The sequence below is a fragment of the Branchiostoma floridae genome, chromosome 1 (assembly GCF_000003815.2).
Source record: "Branchiostoma floridae strain S238N-H82 chromosome 1, Bfl_VNyyK, whole genome shotgun sequence".
Taxonomy (NCBI): Eukaryota; Metazoa; Chordata; class Leptocardii; order Amphioxiformes; family Branchiostomatidae; genus Branchiostoma; species Branchiostoma floridae.
Window position 1 is genome coordinate 12,897,560 of NC_049979.1, and position 10,519 is coordinate 12,908,078.

The 10,519-nt window shown below is 42.2% G+C and overlaps 1 protein-coding gene across 4 annotated transcripts in view; it reads left to right on the plus strand.

The window, feature by feature from the left end:
• Positions 1-9,134, plus strand: part of LOC118422062 (DNA repair protein RAD51 homolog 2-like) — a 56,830-nt gene extending 47,696 nt beyond the window's left edge. For 2 of the 4 annotated variants that reach the window (XM_035829573.1, XM_035829590.1), the window contains one exon: positions 8,602-9,134. The gene's annotated coding sequence lies outside the window, so the exon portion shown is untranslated. Of the gene's footprint in view, positions 1-3,467; positions 3,808-8,601 lie in introns of those variants that run through there. The other 2 variants (XM_035829599.1, XM_035829582.1) reach the window with 2 other exon arrangements.
• The last annotated feature ends 1,385 nt before the right edge of the window (positions 9,135-10,519 follow it).

Genomic DNA, 10,519 nt, shown 5'->3' on the forward strand with positions numbered 1-10,519 from the left:
TTTGTCAACTCTCTCTTTCTCTTTTCTCTCTCTCTCTCTCTCTCTCTCTCTGTATGTAGCCTTTCCCCTAATTGATATTCCAGGCATTCATTCACCAGGTCATAAGGTATATTTTCAACTTGGAAGTTTTTGGCGTCTGAAATTGTTGGCTAGGAGAGGGAATGGTGCCACAACCTTGACAACAGATGTCACTTCTGCTTTTTAACAACAGGCCACAATTTGGTTGTTTTCCATTATGTCAGTATAATATCATTACTGGTCCTTTATTAGCTTTTCATTTGGCTGTTTCTTTATTTACTCTTTTGCTTCATGCTAGTCAAGGCCTGTTTGTAGCTAGTTTCATGTTACTCATTATGGGTTGGCCAAATGAAAGTGTGTTGCCTGGATGCCAGTGTATTAGGTTTAGGGCACCCTCAGACTTGTAAGAGTGTGTGGGCTTTTGGATTTTGGTTGAGGCTTGAGTCAAGAGTATAAGTGGACAATGGGTTGTGTGTCTGCATTGGTACATGTATTTCAAGTCGTCTTGTTCACAAGACCCGTCTATCTCAATAACACCATAGCACCATTTTCTGGTCTTCCATTCAAAATTAGACTACAGATTCTTGTCTGTTAGTCACTAAACAAATGGTAAATAGACTTTTTTCCCCTATGGTGTCCTTCAGAGAAGACAAAAAGTTTACATGAAATCAGGACTGTTTCCAGGGGCCATCCTTCCCTCCTGGGACGGAAATTTGCTTACTAGCTATTGGATGGGGGAAAATTTCATTTCCATTGTAAAAAAAATCTGAACGTCATTTTCCTTGGCATGAAATGACAGATTTAACAAAGCAAATTAACAATGAGTAGGATGAGGGGAAAAATTATATCTGGAGACAGCACTGTATGAAATGTAGGACTTGTATCAGGTAGCAGGAAAAAGCACGACTCAGCCAGCTTGCTGTTTTCAAAAATCCACAGAATGAGAGAGATAACTACTTAATGTGATCAGGCAGTGGCATATGTTCTTGTGCTTCACACTTGCACTTGCGCAAAAATGGAATCAAAATGAATTCGCAAGTTGCCTAGATTATCAAATGGTTTGTCCCTGGGAAGGGACTGTCCATTTGTGCACTACAGTATAAACTCTGATCAACTGAGTAAAGCATTATCTCGATAGTTTAGTCTGGAGCCCATAAGTTTGTCACTGGTCATTTATCATCCACCAAGGTGGTGTGGTTATGGAGAGAAGTGGTCCAAGTTTATTTTCTTTTTCTAGATATGAGCATTATGAATATAAACCTTGAGTGTAGCACTGTTAGTTATGGGAGGGACATCCACGCTGTTCAATGTGCACTTCATAATTCATTAAAATAATGAAGTTTCCTTATCCTAGATATCTATTTGATGCGGAGAGATCTAAAACTTAAAAGTATCATTCAGCAATTACCCTTTCTATCCAAGTTTAATTGTGTAGTCTTGAGCAACAATCAAATGAGATTAATTGCCTATTCATAAAAAAATTTACTTGGGTAATACATGTACTTTGCTGGTAGAATCATTTTCTTAAAGCCTGATGCCCCCACAAATATGATATATAGCTCTAGTAGGTAACTGTTGCAAACACTGAAACAGAGGTCTCAAGAATGCCTCTGTGTCTCCCATGTGCACCAAACCCACCACAACTGTGAGATGCTTGTCCTCCCAAGTCACAGCTCCAGTGACAGCCCATGTTTACAGGCAGATAACACCTGCCATTCTGACTGTCTACCCACAATACAACAGAATCTGAACTCCCTATCAAACAGATCAGTCACATTTTGTTGTAAATTGTATACAGTAGAAGCCAGTTAATTGCACTTCGGATTAATGCACACTTCTGTTAACTGCACGGAGTCCCCAAATCCCAAACCGGTGTGGTCCAGCTAGATAACTTTACATTATTGTACCAGCCAGATAATTGCACGAAAGTCACTGGCAAATAGGCCGTGCAATTAAGCGGCTTGTACTGTACCGGTTCCTGGCCAGAGAGACCCATAGGGAAGCAAGTTACTTCACTGTTGTGTTTTGGAAAAGTAAACAGCTTCTGGCCACTTGTTAGTGAACTGGAAGATGTTACTACCATCATCCATTCAGTGTGTGTTTTACCTCACAAGTCACATGGTAGGTTGGACAACCAGGCTGAGAAAGTGTCATCTTTGCTGTTTGCTGCCTGATGGGCTCATGTACTGTAGGGCAAGTACCTACTCAGGGTTGTTGGTGATAGATGCTGGATAGTCTAGGCCGTGGGAGACAGCTTTTCAAATTGCCTTGAAGTAACACTCTGCAAGAAACCTCTAGGGCAGTCTGATGTCCTTCAGTGTGTTTTCTACTGCAGAGACTCGCATTTCCAACAACATTCCCACAATTAAATGGAGGACACGTCAGGTACCACAGTTCTGTTGCTTTCTTTCAAAACCTCTCTGCAGCTGGTTGTCTCTTTCTCAGATCCAAACCTACATATTAAACAGTTCCTTGAAAAGACTACAGAAGCAGTGCCCCCCTCCATGTACAGCTGCACAGAGATGAACGTTGATAGGTGCACACGTTATAAGTCACAGTTACAATATGCTGTCAGAGAACATTAAGTACATAAACTTGCATCCCACTGAGCTGCTGATCACAGACTTGGCTGCCTGCAGTCAAGGTGTTGTTGTACACAAGTCCCTTTCCACCAAAGACTTTCTAGGATTCTTAGGGGCTTAAGATACCCTGTCTTAAGAAGTGCACAGATCATCATGTGACAGATGGGTTCTGCCAACTCTGTATCTGCTGGTTAAAAGTTGGGAACAGTGCGCAGTCTGTCCTTGTCACTGTCAGTGTGATTTGGGATCCTGCATATGTTAAGAAACACCCGGTTCCAATTTTCCAAATCGTGGTAAGGGAAAGCTAGCGTAGAGAAAATGAGAAATCCTCCCTGTGTGTTAGCAATGTTTATACTATAAAAAAAACTGGCTCCCTCCAGGTTTCTTCTCTCCAGCAGTTCCCAGTATGTATGTTATGGGTTGTATCAGTGCCTTGAAGGTTAACACGGTTCCCGTACATCACAACATGTCTTTGGATGTGCATCAGTTTTGGCACATTTTTGGGCTGCCTCGTGTTTCACAGTGGGCTGGCTGCCGGCTGCCTCCCAGCGCTCTGACATCATCAGTAACCCCTGGATCTCGACCTCTGCCCTTGTACACTGGCCCACTGCCATGCAAACATCCCTGCTGCTATTTTGACATCCAGGAATAGGCTTAGTCTGGTTGCATAACATGACTCTGCATGGGGGATAATGGAAAATACCAGATGATGATGAAGGAATTTGTTACTGGTGTGGATTCAGCTCATTGCTGTTGGGTCGTTGATAAGTGTAGCAACTTGTATGAAGAGGTGAGGGTACCCTATATATCCAGTCTTGATGTAGACATGTCCAGGAATGTTTTATGGATGCCTGTATATTACTGTAGGATGCAGACTTCTGGTGCTGCTGGATATGTGCCATCACTGATGAAGAAGAAACCACCCTGCCAAGCCCAGGTTCCATGTGGTCCAGGTTTATCCTATGAGCCTACACAACCCTGATTCCCTCTCTAGACCGCTCTCCTGAGACACACTGCAGAGTACCTTACCAACAAAGGTGGATCAGAGGGATATGATGTGATAGAAGGCTGTCATAGTTCACCAGACTCAACATATCAATGCAAAATGTGACAATGCCTTGTCCTTAAATGGCTGTTGTACCTTGGACCCCAAGTCCAAAGTATACAATAGACAGCAGATGTGTTTGCTTGGGACAACTGTCTGCAGTTAGACCCTGTTCACATGAGAAAATTGCAAGTGAGTTAAACAAGGAATCCGATTGAAATTTTCTATCGGATTAAAAAAAATGTGTTCACATGAGTTTTATACAATCGGATTAAACTCAAACTTGCGACCGCGACCACACAATCGGATTAAACTCTTTACCGCGGCACGCGTCGTGTTTCCAACGACCACCGCGGGCACTTGTAGTTTCTCCAAAATGTTGCCAGACTGCCTCATAATTTTTGAAGGATGAAGCGACATCGATATTGATTATAACTGTTGAGAAATCGGCCGGCTTTGGTCAGATTTTGACGCGTCGACGGTCCGCAACACACACTGACGAAAGTGGCGGCTTCTAGGTCATACGGGGTCATTGGGATAGTCTATTAAATTGGGGGTGGAAATGTTAAGCGCGGTGTGATTATACTCCACATTTAACTATATAAAATGTATCCGTTGCAGAAGTTGCATAAATAGGGGAAACTGCTACCAAAACATTTGACTTTATCACGTATTTATCTGAAATAAAAGTCTGTGTTTCGTTTAAAAAAGCTGCTCGCCCATGCTTGCATGCAGTGAAGTGACCCAAGCTCGAAAATTCTGTTTGGACACGCTTCCGACTGTTTTTCTCGTAGAATATTTGCCTTTTTAGTGGTGTTGGGACATTGCCTCCAACAATAGAAGAGAAACAAAACCACACATGTTATTTTCATGGGCTATATTGCCAAAATGAACCAGTCAGTCTTCTGCCGCACTGCCGATTTTCGGCAACAACCGGTGCACATGTTCCGGCAAATCTTGCGGCGTCCGGTTGTTAACCATAGCGGTAAGATGCAAACTTGCCCATAAACTTCTTTTCTATTCCGTGTATGATACTTTTTTGTCATGTTGTAGGTATGGTTGTATGTATAATGTCCACTGTACCTGTATGTATGACGTCAAAACCATGAAACAAGCCCGAATCCAATCCAATTGTGTTCAGATGGGCGATTCTGGTCAATCGGATTGCGCGGCAATCGGATTGCGCGCGCTGAATCCACCTCCCGAGGTGGATTGCAATCCAAGTCAATCCAATCCAAAATGGGCAATCCAATCGGATTAGTTCTGTTCACATGGCTTTGGATTGGTCACTTTAATCGGATTCCTCGTTTAACTCACTTGCTTTTTTCCCATGTGAACGGGGTCTAAAAGTTCAACATTGAGACATGACGTTCCGGTTACATTGAGACATGACATTCCAGTTACTTTATTTCATATTGATGAGTGAGCTCACATTTCCATAGATCACACTTTATATTGCTAACTAGTAATACAGGTACAGGAATCTCAGAATTCCTACCTAATTTAGTAGTACTCCAGGTTCCATGAAATAAACTCAGTTTTTTTTACTAGCTGAACAGTGTGGCAAATGTTTGTACTCATGCAACAGGAATCAAGAAGGCAACCAAGGTGAAAAAAACAACTGTAGGGCTTTTCTATGGAAATATGTATAGGGCTTAATCCTTCTAAGGTACCATTTTATTTACCATTTTATTACAGTAGACTGAATCATCCAACTTGGGTGAAAATGAGTGCCATGCTTCGGCATCCTCTTGGATGGGAGGTGTTTGAAGAGAGAGACACCACACATATGAACTTAATAAGAAAACATGCCTTCCTCGTGTGACTGGTTTATACCTATTAGGTATTGTACGAAAACTGGTATATTGTGCCTTAAAATGTCAACTGGTTTTCCAAAAAACAAGTTAAAAAAAAATTGGCTGCAATTCTAATGTCAGGTTCCCTTTGCCAAAACTTGCTGCTGCTTGGCATTGCAGCCTCTCCAGGTTGGAACCTCTGATCGGCCACCCTCTGCAGCAAATGCTAGCTCGGAACAACAGCATAATGGGCCATAATTCCATCCACGGCTCATTCCAGCAGAGTTCCAGGATCACAGCGCATTTATCTTCCAGTGAACCCTGCTCCAAGGTAGGCAGTGACCTCCAGCAGCACCCTGGGATGGACCAATCAGAAGGACATCTTGGAAGGCCCTGCACCTGTCACAATGAACCCTTGGGAGAATGTTGTAGTGAATGAAACTCTTGCTGGAGAGATTTGTCTTGGATGGAAAGCTAAACTGTCTGAAATGCCATTCATCCAAAGTCATGGCCTTCTCATGCAGGATCATTACATATTCGGTGTGTATGCAATAATGGTCATCATCATGGCTGTTACCAGAAATGATGTAACCTCCCTCACTTACAATAAGCCTGGCCATACCTATGGGGTCATGATTATGTGTTAGACCCATACTGTGAGTGAGGTCAAATGTAAGTAACTTTTCATCACATACTTGCTCAAAATTTATTAATAGAGGTAGCTTTTCTTTACTATCAAATTTAGTTTTCCTATTGAGTTCTTTTGTTCTATAACTTCAACAATGGGGGTTACAGGCCCCTAACTCAGGAATATTACAACTGATTGATTGAAAAGGCTTTGGGCCTTTTTTCCCACCCCAGCACGCCCTCTGGGAGAGCCTCAAGATCAATTGTGACCTACCTCTAGAGGTCAAATCTGACCAATCAGAGAATGGGCAGCCAGCAGACTGTTTGGGTGAAGTTGTTGGCAGTCATGGTATGGTGGTGAGGAGGCCCACACCCCATTCCAAGGGTTGGCTCCTAAAATTAGGACCTCATGAAGGTAGAAGGGGAGATATGTGAAGGAACAGTAACTATGGGATAGTGTATGTATCCAGAAAGGCAATATTGGTGTCTGGCAGACTGAGAACTCCCTTCTCTGCTGTTTCTGAACTGTTGTCCAAGTCTTTTAAGGGGAGGGCATACAGTGGTTGGAAGAGCTGATGACTATTGGAGCAAACTTGTGTTCACCAGGGTATTCTTATACAAGCATGACTGTCAAGGCTGGGGTATACCAAGGACACTATAAATATGTATATACTTTGTTTAACTATCCATATATGTAAACTGTATACATCCTTTGGTATACATGTAGTCTGAGTTGATATTGCATAGTATATTGGTATGTGCATGTAACTCATGTGTAATACACATTGAAAAAATTATGAAGATTGCCAGATAAATGTTTGGATTTCCAATTTATGAATATTAAAGTAATGTTAGATACATATTTTAGGTACTTGTGCACATTTTAGATGAAACTACATGTATATTTCCAACAGTTCCCAGAGGCTTTTCGAATGTCAATTGTAGTACAATGCCTACAGATACTTAAATAAGTGTACCTAGAGGCTAGTAAAGTTCTGTCTGGATTTCGTATCCTGTTAGCAGCGACTACTCTGTGTATTCTGATAGTCATGTTTTACAGTGAAAGGTATCTTGTACAAATACTTTGACTTTGGTACCTATCCTCCAGGCAGTACAGAGTACTAGTATTTTGCACGACAGACAGGGAACAAAGGGATGCCATTGAAGTATTGTCATGGCCATTTCAAGAACAGACTAAATCTGTTGGGAGAAAGCAAAAAGCAAATGTGTGATGATAATTAGATAAGAGCTTGTTTGTGCTGGCCTTCCAGCAGCATCATATTCCTCTGAAGCTATGGTGCTAAGAAGCAGTTAAGGGCACCTGATCGATATGTTTGCCTTGCCTCTTTACGCCGGTCCTTTTTCACGACCCACCCACACATCTTGCTTCCAAGTTCTCTCTCTGGTTAGGGAGAAGTCCAAGACAACCACTAAGTATGCATAGAGCTGAAGCTGTAGTAGGGACCCACCCTGCTGCTATGCAGTCCTCCCTCTTACCCTGGCCACAAAGGTACCAGGCAGGCTTTTGTGGTTACATGCCCCTTGCTAGCTCCAATAGCACCAACAAGTCTCCCTGATCAGACAGATTTGTTCACATGTGCACCAAGTGTTTACTCTAAGAGCTGCTGGCTTCTCTGTGGGTCTCTTTAAATACAAAATGGTCTGGGTGAGCACGGTAGAGCTTTTGTTGTCCAAGCACCAAAGCTGTTTTTGTAGAAAAGTTAACCAATATTCACCATTGTCTCCTGACCAAAAGAGGCCTGTTTTTATCTTTTCATCTGGCTGATAAAAGAGGGAATTGTGTGCATAGGCTATAATAACTCACTTATGACTCCTGCCATTGTGTGCTATTGTGGCGCATGTTTTACCAGGTCCGACTTGCTCAAACATTACGTGGGGCAGTGAGCAATGGCAAACATCACCTGTTGGGTGTAATGGCATTTTTGATAAAGCTCGTGTGTGCACATATCCACTTTATTGATTGGTGTCGTGCTGACACAGTCTTGTGTCTACCCAACTTAATCATAGAAAACCTGGCCTATATTCCCTTCCTTTAGATGCCAATGTTGGCAAACACAGAAATGGTATGTTTTTGTTTCTTACTTCTGAGGTGTTGGGACTGTATTTGCATGAACACACAGCAAGGGTACTGTTCAAAGGGAATTTCCAGTCAGCTGAACAAGAAGGATTTGTCCTCATTAGTCTTACCTCTCATTAGCTTCAAATACTTCAACCACTACACCCCGTAAACATCCTATCTTCACTTAAAGCAATACCAATTTCTCAGAATGATTGACCTGACCTTGTGCTGAACTTGGGTAGGCTGTAAGAGTGATATATGGACTACGATGGCTGTAAAGCAATCTGGGTTTTACAATGTGTGTCTGAAGCTATGGTTGTTACCTAATGACCATGTGGGGAAAGTCATAACCATTTGATGCTGTTCAGGTCATTGACTCTGATTTTCTCCCATATGATATCTATCATTAGGTTGTGATGCACAAGTTCTTATCTTGTTTTCTTTCTTTTGTAGAGTCCCTGTAACTGGATGCTGCCATCAGAAAGCCATCTCCAGTCCAAGCACCAACACTGGCAACAGCAACAGCAGAGAGGTGTTGTAGGCCTAACAGTAACGGGCAGAAGTGCCTCAGTTCTCTGGATGCCATCACATGTGCTGTTTGGGCGCAGAGCATCGGGAGGCTGACAGCACAGATACTGTTTTTGCCTCTCTGATCTCAAGAGACAGATGACCCAACTCTCATCTTGAATTCGTGATTTAAAAATGTACCTCAACTATTTTTAACATGTTTGTTAGCCCGGTTGTTTTTTTGAGTCAGTTTCACCCCATTTGACCTATATAAGTGACAACGAAGCGTCTGTTTGACTAGCGCAGGGTGTGGTAAGTTCCTAACTGAAATGGCTGCTACCATGGTTACCTTATCCAAGGACTTGCACCCTGTGGTCAGTTTATCTGTTCAGTGTGGGACCAAATACTGAAAAATATTATGTATAAAAGAGTTGTATATATTTGTTTTAAGTACCTCAATAAAACACATATGAAGTGCTTCCCTGGTCAGAAAACTCAGTTTGTCCGTGTGTCCAGTGCCAGTTAGAAAAAAGGTTAAGTGACCCCCAGAATTTCAAACATATTACAGAGTTTGTTCACCACCTCCCAGAGAACCTTGTCCAGTGTAAGCCCTTGGGTGTTGATCAAACATGGGGGGATGAGAGAAGAGATTATCTGTCTTGCTGAGGTTACAGCACATAACAGCCCCACAGACACACTGGTGCTTGTCACCTGAGATACTAGGACACGGCAAATGGACCCCAACGAACATGTTCTCCAAAGGTACAAACAGGTAACGTCAACATAGTGATAAACACCGCACAATGAGGCCAACTAATCTCCTTCCTCAAAAATACCTCGCAAAATGATATTGGATTTCCTGCTTGGAAGGGTGTATGATTTCATACTTGCCAAAGGGTACCTGGTTGCGCCTGATTAGAATGAGAATGGGAGGCTTGGTTCACAATGGGCTTACAGGTTATTGGGTCTAAGTAAATGCCAAGATTTTGTGCTGGCCTTTTCATTGGCACTCAGACGTTCTGTTAATGGACAGAACGACTCAGTCGGATTGAATGTCCTGTGGGCTTTTCGAAAAACAAGGCAGAGGTGTTGAGGAGCTAGGTTTACACAATTGCAAAGAAATGCTGGTCAACCTATGAATAGGGGCATTTAGTCCTGACTACCAAAGAAAAATGAGCAGGGCCACTGCAGACTAGTAAATGAATGAGTGCTTTAACTGCCTGACTATACAACACAACCAAGGGCTTAATTCTCCCCTGATTACTAAACTGTTACAGCCAAGATTACTGTAATCTTGGTGATTTTCGTTGCAGACTACTTTCATTGCAAGGTCCTTATGACCCAGTATGTTTGCAACAGGAAATGTCTGTATATGTTATGTACACAAGTTTGGAATTATAGCATCTGACTCACCACCAGCATTGCTGTGTTTACAGTCACAGCTTTGGTACTGCCATCAGGAAGGTAAACTTCTTGATCCCTCGTATGCCATACTTTGGTGTAAAATCGTTGAAAGAAATAATTGATATGACGGGTGATCCATAAGTTCTTGGCCTCATCCAGAAATGATAAGCACAATAAAAATTCCCAGGCATTTTTCAGTATCCTCCTTATTCAAATCATTGCAGTCATTACTTTCCAGGCAACGAAAATCAGGGGTGAGAAAAACAAGGGTGAACTGTGATCAGGCGCATGGGACGAGTTCAATTGAAGACATTGTCAAAATGATTCCCTTCGTATTTTAAGTACATGTAGAAAGAAGTGGGTATCTGTCTGACTTTCAACAGAACAAGTTGACCCACACCTCAGGTCGCAGCTCAAATGTTTCTTAAATTTTTTACTTCTTTCTTTAATACCTAACATA